This window comes from Diabrotica undecimpunctata, chromosome 1, assembly GCF_040954645.1.
Source record: "Diabrotica undecimpunctata isolate CICGRU chromosome 1, icDiaUnde3, whole genome shotgun sequence".
In the NCBI taxonomy this organism is placed as follows: domain Eukaryota; kingdom Metazoa; phylum Arthropoda; class Insecta; order Coleoptera; family Chrysomelidae; genus Diabrotica; species Diabrotica undecimpunctata.
Genome location: NC_092803.1, coordinates 179,075,314 through 179,092,040, shown reverse-complemented (window position 1 = coordinate 179,092,040; position 16,727 = coordinate 179,075,314). Strand labels below are relative to the sequence as shown.

Here is a 16,727-nt window from a genome sequence, read left to right as displayed (position 1 = left end):
TACTTGGTTTTCTGTGCGTTTATTTTTTATCCCATTCTAAGTGCAGACGCCCTTAGTGATCGAAATGCTTCGATCAGAGATTCTGTGGACCTAGCAATAATGTCTATGTCATCTGCATATCCAACCACTTGTACAGATTTATTAAAGATGGTGCCATTCGTATTAATATGGCACTCTCGAATTACTTTTTCTAGTGCAAGGTTAAATCAGAGACATGACAGTCCATCTCCCTGTCTCAGTCCATTTTTACAATGGAAGGGTCTGGAAAAGTCGTTTTGGATTCTGACTACACTCTCTACGCCTGTGAGTGTAAATTCCGTTAGTTGAACAACAGCAATTAATTAGCAATAAAATCAGTGGTGGTTCCAGGGGGGTCATGACCCCCCAAATAAAAATAAATACCAATCAAATCAACATTAGATTATCGATGAGATAGATTTACCGTCCACACATTATTGCTCATTCAATGTACATGACATGACTTTTTGCACGAAATCAGCACACTTTTATTTTGTATTAGGTATTTCTTATCTTCAGTTTTGTCTACGAATTAGTTGTTTGTAATTTAAATATGTATTAGAATTGTTAAGACTGTGTAGTACATTTTATAATTTATCTATAATAAATGTCAAAGTGAATATTGTTGTTACATTAGCTATGTCTGATACGTTAGTGAATACAAATAAAATAGTGATCTAGTGATAGCAATTAAACAATACATATTGAGAAATCTGTAAAATTACAAAAAACGTAGAATTGAGGATTATTTTACGCCAAGATCAGGTAAAACAATGAACAATACTAATATTGATGATATGAGACCTAGTACTTCTTCTTCAAATATTAATGAGCCTGTACATGACCCTCAGGAGAATACAGTTAAGATAATTATGTATATGTATATCCTTTCTATGTACTACGTATTATAGTCATTATAAAATTGAATTGAATGGATTAGCACTCATCAATTTGCATTCTGAAATTTTTCTCGACGTTGATGCAATCATAGAGCGATTTGCTAAATCGGATAGCTGAAGAGAATACATTTTATAAAATTATATTTACCACTGGTTGCTGGCTGTTGCTGACAATTCGTGAAAAAAATTTCAATACCGAGTAAAAAAATATTTCACTCACTTATGGCCTAATGTGCTTAATTATAGAAATAACTATTCTTAAATTATATTATGCTTTTTTTGTTGAATAAAATAATTTAAATTAAATACTGTTTACACTTCTTCTTAAGGTTCCTTCTTCATTACGGAAGGATAAGGTCTTCATAACTACAGTAAATTGCTCTCTATCTTGAGCTGTTCTTAGTATCAAATGTGTGTCCATGCTTATCCAGTCTCTTATATTCTTCAGCCAGGAGCATTTTCTTCTTCCTAGACCTCTTTTTACTTCTACTTTCCCTTCTATTATGAGTCCTAGAAAGTTATATTTTTCTAAATCCACAAGGAAAATAATTCCTGCAGCTGGCTGTATACCACGTATCACAAAAAGAGGTTAATCTTTGTATATGGGTATATTTTATAAAAACCCTTAAAAGGGGCTACATTAAAAACACGAACGTTTTCGGAACAACAGTTCCATCATCAGGTTAAAAATACAGGTTACCATGCCTGAGCCACCAAAATATTAGAGTAAAAACCCTTTAAAATATATAATGTTACCAAAGAAGAATATTATTTGATGTTTAATATTTTAATTAAATTTTACTTCAGGTAATATACACCTATGCTTTAAGTGAGTTTCAGTGTCCGGAGAGTAAACCTCTTCAAACGGACTTCAGCTGGTAACTGAAGACTAACATTTTTCTCTTCTGTAAATATATCCTAGATAACTCGTTTTTCTGTTGTTTACAATATTTAGGAGTTCTCTCTCAGTCCTCATTCTTCTCAGCATTTTGTACAGATGTTCACGCCTATGAAAGATCGAGTAGCTCCGTATTGTTGTCGTATTTTTGGCTGTGTTAGGAAAATTTCAACTCTTCAGGTTAATGTTATGGAATTTTTAAATATAAGTGACATCAGTTTTTATAAATCGTGAAGTAACATTCTTATCGTTGTTTTAGTATGAAACAATATTTTAGTTTATTGTTTTAGTATAAATAGTATGAAAAATTATTAGTACAGTGTGCTCCAGTCTACAGTCTTTTCAAATTTATAAAAATTGTAATTATGCGACAAAATTTTAAGTTTTGGGGGATTTGAGCTTAAATTTGGGGGACTTTTAGTTTCTAAGTCTGGGAGTTAGAGAATCGTATCTGGCAACTCTTGAAAAGCAAAGTGGGCATTCTGATTGTTTTATTATTCTGTGCTTCTAGCATCAGCGGTATATTTCACAATATTAATCAAAAATAAATACATAGAAGATTTAAAGAAATATTTAGGCATCAATAATATCAACATATAAAGAAAACATATGTTTATAAAGAAACTAACCCAAAGCTATACTCTTCTGGGTTCTTATAACCCAAGCCAACTTTTTAGACTGCGTAATGCACCGCAGTTACCCGAAAGAGAGAGAGAGAGAGAGAGAGAGAGAGAGAGAGAGAGAAAACTGCTTTGTTGTGCTATCTGTTTTTTACTAGCAGTGTCGCCAACACGATTATATCTAATTCATTATTATCTTACAAACAGTATTGCGATGAGCAAATGCAATACTAAGGAAACGTACTGGCAAATGTACTGGTATACAAGTCAAAAGTGAAGAAAAAAGAAGAAGAAGGAAAACAAAAACACAGCAAGTAAAAGTTGCCAGTCAAAACCTGAAAAAAATAACAAAAATCTAAGATCCTAATTCGACCACCAAAGCGATGTAGATGAAAGAATTGAAGAAGAAAAGGCTGTAAGTCAATCAGATATTTACTAATTTAGTTTTATCGCACGCAATGTAAACATCAAATCTTAGACCGTAAAATTTCCAAAGAATATTTTTTTAAGTTTATTAACCTACTTTTTAAATTTTAAATTCCAAGGCCACTTTAATGAGGCACTGTTAGCCATTGATTAATTTTGGCTAGTGGTTATATAACATATAACGAAACATATGCATTAAAAAACACTTTCATTATAATTTATTACATTAAATAGGTAGTGAATGGCATTGAACGAAATAACGAAAGAGTTAAAATTGAAGGACACCATGACATCAATAATAACCTCTCTACATAAGTGAAGTTACAAAAAAAGTTCTTCGTCGACTGTAAGGTTAGAGAAAAACTTATTTATAATTGATATTTCTGACAGTTCTTAAGAAATCGTCAGAAATAAATAAGAGAGAAAATAAGAAAAGTATTCGTTGAAACACCAGAACGTTCGAAATATTTACACATAAAATGGGGAAAGACATAGAGAAGTGGAAGTTTTGAGGTAAATAAAGAACGAAGCCTCTATGGTTGCGACAATATTACTCCAGTCAATCTGTGAAATAGTATATTACTTTATGAGGCGGAGAAGCATGACTTTTCTTGACGCGCCCGATATTACGCACCGAACGAAGTGAGGCGCGTAATAGAGGGCAAGTCAAGAAAAGTCGCTTCTTTGCCGAATAAAGTATATATATTTTTTCTTCAAACGTAGAAATTTTCAACCATAAATAGTACAATTCATAAGCTATTTTTACTCGAAATTAACTGTGACAACTATCAAAGTCGTCTAGATGTTAGAAATTAAAATAATTAAGTCGTCGGTGGGATTTGCGTCTCCCTGGTTACAGTTGTTTGACAGTTATTTGCAATTATTAAAGACAGCTTATTGTTGTTGCAACCGCAAGCGCAAATTTAGTGCGAAAATGGAAAACCTAAACGAAATTGAGTCCGCGGCTAATGATGCAGTAGCACGTTTGGGGCCCTCCAAGTCCGAAATAAAGTATCGGTTAGCGTACAAGCACTTCCAAGACTGGTGCGATACAAGAGGAGTACGGCAAGTTACCGAAGACGTTTTACTGGCATATTTTAATATAATGGAAAATGAAAATAAATGGAAATCTTCTACAATGTGGTCACGATACTCTATGGTAAAATCCGAGTTAGTTATTAGAAAAAATGTGGATATAAGCAAATTTTTAAAGTTACGTGCCTTTCTGAAAAAAACAAGCGAAGGATATACTGCAAAGAAGTCTAAAGTTTTCACTAAAGACGAGATTGATAAATTTTTGTTTGAAGCGCCAGATAAGTTGTATTTAGGATTAAAGGTATAAAAAATTATATTGCAAAGCATGTAGTATACTCTACTAAATTATTAAAATATTTCAGATTGTTTTGTTAATTGGGGTTACCGGCGCATGTCGATGCGACGAAATGGTAAAAATGAAGACTGTGGACATTGAGGATAAAGAAAATGTAATAATTATCAAAATCCCAAACAGTAAAACACGACAAATTAGATCTTTTACGATAATTGGTCAAAACTACATTAAACTGTATAAAAAGTATGCATCACTGCGGCCTGAAAATTTCACAGAAAACCGATTTTTTATCAAGTACCAAAATGGAAAGTGTTACCGAAGCGTCATGGGAATACATTCGATCAGCGCAGTAGCCCAAAAAGTAGCTAGTTATTTAAATTTAAACGATGCAAGCGCATACACGGGTCACTCTTTACGACGAACTTCAGCAACACTTTTAATTGATGGAGGCGGAAATCTAGAATGCCTCAAACGACATGGGGGCTGGAAATCAAGCACGGTTGCCGAAGGATATATAGAGGATTCAATAAGAAATAAAAACGATAATGCTCAAAAAATTTTAAACCCTCATGATTCGCCAACATCTTGAATGATTGCTGAAAGTTGTTCTTGACCATCAGTATCATCAACAATTACCAATGCGTATCAAGAGTCGGGAACATTTTTGCACGGTTTCAATTTTGAAAATGCCTCATTAACTAATTGTACTTTTAATATTACTATAAATAAAAATGATGTTTAATTGTTGTTAATGACATTTGTATTGTTGCTTTGTGACATGTTTCATATTGTTGCCATGACAACATTTTTCCCTCCGCCGTAAAGAAATGGGAAAAAAACTGCTGCCGGCGGAGACATCAAACTTTGACAGGATCAAGTTAGATAAGTAATATCATCATTATTTGACGTTTGAAGAAAAAATCATTGATTTTACAGAAAAATCTTCTAAAGGCTTTTGAAGGTTCTAAAAACTATCTCAGTAATAGCTAATGACAAACCCTTGATGATGTACAGCTGATTTTGCTTTGTTTTTTTTTAATAATTATAAAAAGTGAAAAATCATGATTGCCTAAAAAAACGTTTCTTATATATTTTAGAGAAAAATGATTCAAATAAGTAAATCTTTGAAAAGTTTTTAAATTTTCGAGTTTCAAAATTAAAATGCATAAATAATTGACCGAAATAATTGAAAAAACATCTATTTTTGCAGTAATTTATAAATGTTAATAACTTTTTTTTTGAATAATGACATATAATATATATATAACTACTTGAAATTAGACAATTAATGACTTATTGAACTGTAATAAATCTGGGCTATATTGATGAAATAGTTTGTAAGTTACTTCTTTTTGTTTATGTAGGAGATAGATTATTTAAACAACTGTACCTACTCAAATAGTGACTCTAAATGTATTTAGGAGATCGCAATCGATTCTTTGAGGCTTCAATTTTAAGATATATTGAAATTTTTGCGCGGCTCTTCAATTTGAAGTTCCATTATAAAAAAACTCACGGAAATTCTCCCCTCCACTTTAACGTGGAAGTTTTTTACGAATACGATATAACTTTTAGCACCTTCTCTGTATAGGCCATCTATAAACTGGATCACAAAATCTAGTACTTGACTTATAATCTGTTTAATATTCAGCTCTTAATGTTAATACGGCATAAGGATGTAGGGCGCAACTGGAAACCACTACATTAAAGATCGTCAGATTTTCCTGAAACAATAACCATGCAAAATACGGTCAATTTTGTAGCGGTTCGCTACAGAGCTTTATTGGTCGAGGGGTGCTAAGTACCCCTGCGAGGAGGAGCCACCCGATTGTGGCAAATAACTATATAGAGAACAAGAGAGTAAACCTAGAAATATTAGGCATAAGCGAAATGCGCTGGCCTGGTTCCGGTAAAACATTGGTCATGGATAAAACGATATATTACTCCCGAAATGATATCCGAGGAGAATCCAAACAGCCGTTGTAAATTTTCTTTCCTTTTCGGATAGGATGCTGTTATTAAAAATACAGGATAAGCCAGTGAACATTGAAATAGTGCAAGTGTATGCTCGAACTGCAGATAAATCAGAAGCTGAAATAGAATTTTTTTATAAATAAATCAAACTACTTTAACATACACCAGGAAGGAAGAATTTACAATAATAATTAACGATGTAGATGTAAAGATAGGTAAAGGCCCACTGGACAATATAATAGGTGATTATGGTTTAAAAACAAGAAATACTGTAAAGGACAGATTTGCTCAATTTTGGGAAGAAGAAAACTTGCGATTATGAAGACATAGTTTCAATTACCACCCCGTAGACTTTATATTGTGAACATAGATGTTGTGAACACGTCACAAATAAAGAGGTTATGAGAAGGATGAATAAAGAAATAGAAATTTTAAATATAATTATTAAAACAAGAAAGTTGGAATATCTCGGACATATTACACGTGGAGAGAAATACACCTTGGTCCAACTGATTATGCAGGGAAAGATCCAAGGAAAGAGAAGCATAGGGAGGCGTAGAATGTCATGGCTGCGCAACCTGAGAGTCGGATGTACATCAAATGAACTTTTCAGAGCAGCCGTCTCAAAAGTCCGAATAGCTATAATGATTGCCAACCTCCGGAGCGGAGATGGCACATGTTAGGGTTTTGGTCCAATTATACCATGCTCTTCTCGGAGCCATTTTGTACAAATAGGACGGAACGATTTCAAATGTTTCCAAACCTACTCAAATTCGCGAATTCTTATTTTTGACAAACTGTGCCAAACATGTGTTATACGGGCTTTACACCAACAATAAATTCACGAAGATATTCATGAATTTATTCAACAATTTCTGTGACAATAAATTCGTGGATTTCTTGGATGTAAAAGTTTCTTTGACTTCAAATAAATTTTTACATCAAGTGTCATTATTTCAGTAGTACCAATGGTTTTATGATTGGATGTTATTTATTGTTTGTTTCAATAAAGATATTTTGGATTTGGAAATATAATCAGAAAACAATATCGTTTTAAAAAGAAAATAGTAATTAAGATTGTACAAAAAATATGCTGAATTTGGTAAAGAGTCAGAGCTTGAACAAGAGGTAAAAATTAGTGGAAATTGCATGTAATTAGTGAAAACTGTTGATTTTAGACACAGAAGATAATTTCAAATAACTTTAATAAGGACAACATAGCTAAAGAAACAGAAAAAGCGGTAATTTTATTTTTTTTATATGATAGAACAAGAAAATCTAGCATTCATTACATACTAAAAATTAACTGTAGTTAGCAGAAATGTTAATCAATTCATTGTGACTTTTAGAATGATGAAAGCCTTTATTTAAATACAATACCTGCCTGCACCAAGTCGAAGTAAAGAAAAAAGAAAGGTACAATACTTTTTATAATCTTTTAACCACTATTCATAATATATTCTCATCTCAAGAGATACCTAATAAAAATAAATAGGTATGTTTATTGTTAGAATATTGAGATGTGATAATTCTAATCAAAAAGAGGAGTTGTAAAGAAATGAATACTTAAAAACAAATAAAAAATGGAAATAACCAGTAATACTTTACCACTAGTTTGTGAGCTGATTCTTTACAATTTCCATGATTTGTCATACCCTACTGAATAGTAGGGTAAGACTAAACTAAATATATAAAAATACAATAATTTTTAAATATAATATAATTTAAATGGAAAATGAAGAATCATAATAACAGGAATAAAAGCTAGTTTTAATATTTGTTATACACAAACAACTATTTTTTTCTTAATAAAAAATCGTATTTACAAATTTTATCCATAAGATATGGAATCCTGCATTTTTAAAGAAAGATGGTCAACTTAGGAAGGAAACTATGAATAATAAAGTATAATAATAAGAAGAATTAATAGGAATGAACAAAATTAGTAGTAGGCCAAAGGCTTCATGAAGGAGACGAGAGCACAACAGAAACATGTCAGAGAAATGGAACTGGCAGAAGACATGAATTGAAAAGAAATAGATTTATTAGGTTTAAAAATTAGATTATGCAAAGAAAAATTTAATAAAAAATTTAAAAAAATTATATGTATATTAATGATCCTTCTGAGGTTTTCCCATACCAAAAATATCTTATATGGCTCTCAAACATCTTCAACTTAAGTTTAATAATGTCTTTATTTAGCAATTCATCCTCAAAATTGTCTCCACTTTGATTTTTCAATTGAATCATTTCAACTGTACAGCCACTTCCATGGGAAACTTTCTTCTTCCATACACATTCTGTTACATATCTGGAATTAATTATACAAAATTTCAGGCTGTCTTAGTAAATTGTTTTAGTGGACTTCTGAATGTGAATTTAAAATATTATCAATAATATAGAATTATCCATACCTGGTTCAAAAAGAAAATATATCCAGCGAGTATGAGAATTTAAAATACATATTTGATGTATTTAGAGCATTTATTGTTGATTTTGAGAATTCCATGATAAATCCTTGATATTATTTAGATAATTAATGATTTATAACTCTTTTTTGCCAGTTGCTGTTTTTGAGAATCATGAGCGGAATATGAAAACCTAGCTACTATCTCCATACTTTTCATTTTGCAATCTTATAATACTTGGCATTTCAAAGAAAACCGTCCTTTCCTGTTTCAAAAATCAATAGCACCCATCTCTTGGAAAACGTTGTTTAATCAATTTTTAAACTTTCAAGATGATAAAAACATTTACCTAATGACTAGACCAAGTAAAAGATAGGAGTGAAGAAAAAGGTAGAATTATATAATCTTTTATTAACAAATATTTAGGTACTATAATATATTCTCAAAGCATTAAATAAATAATATTTGAAAAAAAGATGTAAGAAAGGGAAAAGTAAACAATTTTTTAATAAAACTAGAGTTTTCTGTCTCGAGATCGTATGTTTTTCCTAAAAAAAATACATAATATTATTTTCTGTTTTTTATTATAGAATAATAAACTTACCTCTTTTCCATAACTATTACTTGACACACGACTTAAAAATGCAAAGTCCAATTTGGTTCAATAATCAAAAACAAAATAATTATTATCCCTACTTCGCGCCAAATCTACACAGGTTGGTGACACTGAATTCACGTCCAATTAAATGTGAAAAATAGAACATGTTCTATTTCGTCAATTTCTTCACGAATTTATTCATGAAGTTATTCACGGCAAAATTGGATGTCAAATTGTGCTTTACACACGTCAAATTTGACCTTGAAGCGACTTCATGAATTTATTGTTGTTGTAAAACCCGTATTAGCAAAGATTCGCAAATGTTTGCTAAAGTTTGTTTGTTAGCTGTTTGTAAATGCTTTTTGGTTTTGGTGAAAACGCATGTTAACACTTATAATAAACTGATACTTTTTGACAAGAATATAATTAATATAGAAAAAAATCATAGATGCCTGAATTCTCTAGCAAAATGCAAGTCTAATGATGTGCCACACATGGTATATTCTCTATTTGAAATTCCTTGGTATCAGAAGGGACGGGGTTGACAAATGACAGATATCTATATAGCTATCTATATAAAAATCGATCTGTTTTAGCATTTTCCATTTTCACAAAATCTCATGAATAGTGCCAAACATCACAGTGGATTCTGTTGAGTGGCCAACTCAAATATAGAACAAGAAAATCTAGCATTCATTACATACTAAATGCAACTACATACATAGATGCCTGAATTCTCTAGCAAAATGCAAGTCTAATGATGTGCCACACATGGTATATTCTCTATTTGAAATTCCTTGGTATCAGAAGGGACGGGGTTGACAAATGACAGATATCTATATAGCTATCTATATAAAAATCGATCTGTTTTAGCATTTTCCATTTTCACAAAATCTCATGAATAGTGCCAAACATCACAGTGGATTCTGTTGAGTGGCCAACTCAAATATAGAACAAGAAAATCTAGCATTCATTACATACTAAAAATTAACTGTAGTTAGTAGAAATGTTAATCAATTCATTGTGACTTTTAGAATGATGAAAGCATTTATTTAAATACAATACTTGCCTGCATCACAGTATATTGCTAAATAATTCTTTATTAGCAATATACTGTGCCTGCACCAAGTAGAAGTGAAGAAGAAAGAAAGGTAAAATACGTTTTATAAACTTTTAACCACTATTCATAATATATTCTTAAGAGTTACCTAATATAAATAAATAAGTTTATTGTTAGAATATTGAGATGTGTAATCAAAAAGGGGGGTTTTAAAAAACTGAATACTTAACTGCAACTTGCTATTTTTGAGAATCATGGGCGGGGTTTGACAACCTAGGTACTATATCCATACCATTCCATACTTTTCATTTTGCAATCTTATAATACTTGGCAATTCAAAGAAAAACAATATTTCCTGTTTTATTAATCTTATTTAATCAATAGCGCCCATACCTATTGGAAAACGTTGATTAATCCATTTTTAAACTTTCAACATGATAAAAACATTTCTTACTTAAATTTAATGACTAGATGAAGTAAAAGATAGGAGTGAAGAAAAAGGTAGAAGACTTTTATAATCTCATACTAACAAATATTTACTGTATATTCTCAAAGCATTAAATAAATAATATTTGAATAAAAAGATGTAGATTTCCTAAAAAAAACAGATACCTAATCTTATTTTCTGTCGTCTATTATAGGATAATAGATATACTTACACCTTTTCCATAACTATTTTTTTATTCTCAAATAAAAAACTAGTTAAAAACTCTTACTTGACACACGACTTAAAGATTAACAAACGCCAAATCTACACAGATTGGTGACACTGAATTCACATCCAATAAATGAGAAAAATGGGACATGTTCTATTTCGTCAATTTCTTCGCAATGAATGATTTGGAAATACTCTACTAACTTCTGATTTGATAGTAAAAAAGTTAATATTAGAATTAAATCTAGAACATAATACTAGAACAAAAACTGCCGGCAAAAAGTAATATAACCTCTTCAAGCATAAATAATTAAGTATTATACAACAAAAGCATCAAACCGATATGAAAGATTTACACCAAAGTAAATAAGAGAAAGTACTTTGAGTAGCAATGGTTAAGAATGAGACAGCAGGTACCGTTTAAGTGGGGGTTGAACGGCTTCTTTGACTCAAATAAAATACAATCATGTCTACTTTTTAAATCAGTGCCTGTTCGCGCTTTTACCAATTTGGTGCATAGTTTAATTTAAAAAATTGGTGAGTGATTCTTCAGGTTATCCTTAGTGTAATGTGTTTAGTTTAGTAATTAAAACGAAGTGAACAATGGATAAGTAGAAATTAGTCCTAAAATTTTAGAAATTTAACAGTGATTTTCAGATATTACATTAGTTTAAGAGCTACATTATTTCTTAGTTAAAAAAACAATTACGACAGATTAATTCAAAATCCTTAAACGTTAAAAGAACCGTAAATAGACACACAAAGTTAAAACCTAGAAATAATAGTATTTTTAACTTTAACATTTAACATTTTTAACAAAATTTATAACAAATAAAAGTCAAAAAATAAGATAGATGTGAATAGAAGTTTTTTATGAAAAGGTGAAATAATAAAATAAAGAATGAAAATATTTATTTATATTTATTAGAGAACTATTTAATTCATGATAGCAATGGTAATTAAATACAAATGTACTTATAAATTAAATATTGTATTTGCCGTTTAGAATTTCAGCTTAGGAACTCGTTTTCAAAGTGCAAAATTTTGAAAATTAAACAAATTATTTTGTTTTTTATTCCTTAAAAATAAATTAAAATAAATTAAAAATTAATATTTTTAAGTTACTTTTCTGGAACGGCTTTATTGAAGGATAGTTGATTTGATTACAAGAAATTAATTTTAAAGGTCGCCGCATATTATCGTTGAGTGGCCAACAGGTACCCTTTCCACTCCAGCAATAAGACTGCGCGTTTACATTTTCATACATAGAACGTTTCAGTTTAGTTCAGTGAAGATATGATCTCGCTTTTCTCACAAAACAATAAAAACACATGCATAAATGACAAAATAGCCTGAAAAATTTATTTTTTAAATCTGTATAAAAATCAAACAAATACCTAAATAAACAACGGGGGGAAAACGACGGACATCTAATTCACATTATCCTTACCAACCGGTTACGACTCGTTACGTAGCCGTCGGCATCAGTAAAATATTGTTTTCAAATATACTGAAAGGAAACGTTAAGTGTCTGAAACGCTATGTTCCGGACAGTGTGCGTTGTTCATATTTAAAACCATTTAAATTATATTTTTCGGAAACGCTATGTGCTGGAAACGCAACGTGCACGATAATATGCCACGACCTTAACTTATGAAACCTCTGTTAGAAAAATAATCATCATACCAATTATTGCAGTGAAATTTTCTGTTAGCTATTTCATTTTAAATCATGAGAAAATCAAACTCATGATGCTATTCCGATACAGTAAGTATTCGATCTGATATTTAGTTTACTCTAAATATCGACATCACAGCGTATTTTGTATACTGGTTAGTTGTATGAATATGTATATTATTTTAAATTATAAATCATGTATTCTTGATATGTTTGTCTTTTCGTTTATTGACTTACCATAGTTTTTATTTTCTCCTTGGCAACTTCTTCGTTCATATAGCAACCTCATTCTTCTACATTCTTATTAAGAATTTGCTGTGCAATTTGCTTCATTTTTTAAAATGAAAGCAGCTTTTTATCGGATATCTATCGAATTTTCTATTTTAATATAAGATTGATGTTCGTTTATTTTAACATCTAGTGATCTTGAGGTTTCACCCAAATAAAAGATTTCATACGGTATTTTTCACATATAAATCCCATATTTTTTATGGGACTAAAACCACAATTGCTTGCATTTTTTTTCAAAAATTTTTAAATAAAAATCATAAATGATCTTAACCAATAAATTTTTATATTTGGCGGTGAATGGTAATACCAATGGACCAATTACATCCAAAAGCTATTTAATGATGAAAGAAAAGAACTATCATTAGAAACCACAAAGGATATCGGACCACCAATAATACAGGAACAAGTCATCTATTATATCATCAAAAACACAAAAGAGGGCTAAGCTACCGGACCAGATGATGTGTTAATCGAATTATTAAAACTCAATGATGAAGATGTTATTGATGTAATGGTTGAACTCTTTAATCTAATATATCAGACTGTCACAATTCCCAGACAAAGGCTGCAATCGACCTTTGTGGCAATACCCAAAAAGTCAAGTGCAATATCCTGCTATCCAACAGCTGTAATAAGTGACACACTTAACATTTTTGAAAATAAAACACAGTAGAATTGTTAAAACTCTTGACTATGAAATTAGTGACACACAATTTGGCTTTAGAAATGGTATGGGCACACTAGATGCTTTGTTCGGCTTGAATGTGCTGGCCCAGAGATACATGGATATTAATCGGGACATGAACTTATGTTTTGTAGATTTTGAAAAGGCATTTGACACGATTCAACATAAAAAGCCTGTAAATATATTTAAAAGCAAAAATATTGACAGTCCTGATATGAAAATTATATTTTATCTATATTGGAATCAAACTGCCAAGGTAAGAGTTGACAACCAGAACACTCGAAGTATCAAAATACAGAGAGGAGTCTACCAGGGTTGCGTGCTGTCACCACTACTCTTCAATGTCTACAGTGAAGCGGAATCTAAAGAAGCGCTCTCACATTCAATAGGTGTATCTATCAATGGAGAAGTTTTGAATAACTTGCGTTTTGCAGACGATACAATAATAATGACGGATAAAAACAATGATTTACAGAACGTAATGCAACGACTTAATGAATGTTGTCATGAATACGGACCAAGGAAGAATTTAAAAAAAAACTAAGTGCATGATCATGACTAAATCAGCAGATGCAAACATCCAATTGATTGTTGAGAGTACTGTAATTGAGAGTGTGAATACCTACACATACTTAGCAACATGGATAACATCAAATGTAGACCAAACCAAAGAAATTAAGTCAAACCTAAAATGTTTATTTGTTGTCAGAATATAAGGTTAGGACTACGCCTAAGAATGCTTCGCTGTTACGTATTCACTACTCTTCTTTATGGCTTGGAAGCATGGACATTAAAACAAGTGCATCTAAATAAGTTGGGCGCCTTTGAATTTTGGTGTTACAGAAGAATCTTACGAATATCATGGACTCAGAAAATGTCAAACGTAGAAGTTACTAGAAGAATAGGAAATTAAGCTAAAATAGTATTGACTATCGAAAGAAGAAAACTTGAGTACTTAGGTCATATTATGAGAGCGCAAAGATACTCATTATTGCAGCTTATTATGCGAGGCTAAATTCGAGAAAAGCGAAATGTGGGAAGACAAATATCGTGGCTATACATTTTCTTCTCAATTAGTAAGATGAGGGCTGACTCTTCGATTTTCCTCTTTTTGTTCATAATCCCAGGAAGTTTTCATTCTTTTCATTTGATTAGATAGATATATACTTCCATACTTCTAGGTATTTAATATGTCTTATTCTTACATAAGTGCTACTTTTCCTCACTGGGCCGGTCTGATCAAAAGATCTCCGTTATCTCTGAAGCTGAAACTTATTGTGGTTGTTGCTCATTGTTGTTTCCTACACTCAGTCTAGAATAGTGTACCCTGTGGAAGTTTGTCCAGGTCTTTTCATTTTTTTATGTATTCATCCAGGTATTTTATTCAGAAATTCTCTTACTGGTGCATGCTTGGTTAACATTCCTGTTACTGTTCTTAGTTTGTTCCTGTCCATATGGAGCAGTTCCTCTGTTCTTTTCGTACATAATCAATCAATGAAGACTTTTCCATGTGTTTATTTTAGGATTGTCTCCCAATATCGATCATGACTTTCTCGGATCCAGTCCTCTACAGCCCTACGTACTACAGCCTTTAATACTCCCACAGTTATAAACGGTCCGTTTGATTCGTTCGATCCTCTTTAAGAAAGTTGATCTGCTTTTTCCTTACCTTCAATGCCCTGATGTCCTGGTACTCAGACAAGCTCAACCTTGTTCCGGTCTCGCAGTTCACTCACTTCTTTAATGCAGTCCCACACCCTGGAGGTCACTTCCAGATACGCCAGTGACTTCGGTGCCGCTTGACTGTCAGACAATATATGGAGCTGCTCTTTTTTAGGATTATTTTTTGGATTATTTCTTTCTTGGATTATTTCTCTTTGCACATTAGAGTTACTCATTAATCTCAGCTTGAAAAATGGAGCAGTTTCTCCACAAGGCAAGGCTTTTGCTAATTCTTGGATCATTGGAGTATATTCCTCACTCATACTCTCTCTAGTCTTGTATTCGTCTGTATACCAGATCTTGTCCTGTTATATGTAGTAATCCTTGTTTCTCCATGCATTTCTCTGTGGAATAGGGAACTTGTATGAATTCTGGTTCTGCCTTAGAAATGTCATTCGCACAGTCGTTGGAATACTAGAATTCCCTGTCTCTTTAGTGCAAAGTTCTTTAAAATAGCCTGAATTATAACTTGGGAAATCAGCGCATTTGGGCCGAAGTACCGTGTATTGATTTTTCATCTTCAGATATTCTATTATTTTTTTTAAGATATCTTTCAATCTGAAATACGAAACTATAAAATTAAGCTGTTAGTCTCTTCGTGTATCTAGTATTATATTAAAAGTTGTTTAGTTAAATAGTTTAAAATAAAATAATATTCTTTTAAAGGCTTATTTGCTAATGCAATGTTCAACAAGTTTTGTTTAATTGAAGTATTCACCACAACCCCTCGTTACAGGTAAATAAAATCATACACTCATTAAAACATGCATAAAAGTACCAGCTTGATTAATTTACACTAATTATGTAAAACCATAATACTTTTACTAGTGTCGTAACAATGAAGACATAGAAATATTATTATCTGCAAAAATTACGCCTATTAAAACCTCTCATATGGATATATCGCACTCCATTTGCCAATTGGTATAAGTGAGCATAGTTCAATTGTATCCAATGTGTGATTTACTAATTGGATTTTACCATCTTTGTAATTTATTATATAATTTTGTACAGATTAAAGATTCTCGTTAATTGTAATTTTCAATGAGCATTAAGTCTACAATCTAATATTTGTCACGGAAACATCGTAAAGAATACTTTATGTAATACTTAAGAAACTATTACTACTGTACTGTTATTATGATGAATCCTTGCTTAATTATGTGTATTATACATTTCTTAATAATATATCATGTATGATATATGTATGATATACACAAGTAAACCTTCTAAACCAGATCCATTAATCAACTGGTACTGTAGCATTTTCTTAAAAAATCTATAACGTTTTTAAGTCTCTAACTTAACTTATTGCGTTTTAAAATTTTAAACGCGAAAACATACTTCAAATGTCTCTTCGATTAGAATAAATAAAATCCAATCAATTATTTGAATTGGAAATGGCCGCTAATGGAATGATAAGTGTCTGTTGACATTGACCGACGCGTTAGAGAAGGAATTCAGTC

The 16,727-nt window shown here is 31.3% G+C and overlaps 1 protein-coding gene across 1 annotated transcript in view; it reads left to right on the top strand.

Annotated features, from left to right (window-relative positions):
• Window positions 1-11,286: 11,286 nt before the first annotated feature.
• The window catches only part of LOC140432629 (retinaldehyde-binding protein 1-like), a 45,141-nt gene continuing 39,700 nt past the window's right edge, over window positions 11,287-16,727 (top strand). The window contains exon 1 of the mRNA XM_072520656.1: window positions 11,287-11,423. The gene's annotated coding sequence lies outside the window, so the exon portion shown is untranslated. The remainder of the gene's footprint in view (window positions 11,424-16,727) is intronic.